Raw genomic sequence first — 253 nt, 5'->3', positions numbered from 1 at the left:
CTGCTAAATACTATAAATGTAAATGTAAAAATAATGTTTTTTGAATAATTAAAACTGAAATTGGTCTAAAATGACCTCTTAATGGGGGATTACCATTAATAAACAAACAGCTAAACCAGGGCCCTGTTCTTCATCTTTGTGTCACTGAGTTTGGTGGATTGGATGGTTGATGATTTGACATGATTCTGGATTTGTCCGTTCTTCAAAGCTGTTGACGACAGGTCTGTAAGCTCAAACTTGGCTTAGGAACAAG

The sequence above is a fragment of the Pangasianodon hypophthalmus genome, chromosome 12 (genome assembly GCF_027358585.1).
Source record: "Pangasianodon hypophthalmus isolate fPanHyp1 chromosome 12, fPanHyp1.pri, whole genome shotgun sequence".
NCBI lineage: Eukaryota > Metazoa > Chordata > Actinopteri > Siluriformes > Pangasiidae > Pangasianodon > Pangasianodon hypophthalmus.
This window is presented reverse-complemented; position numbering follows the sequence as displayed.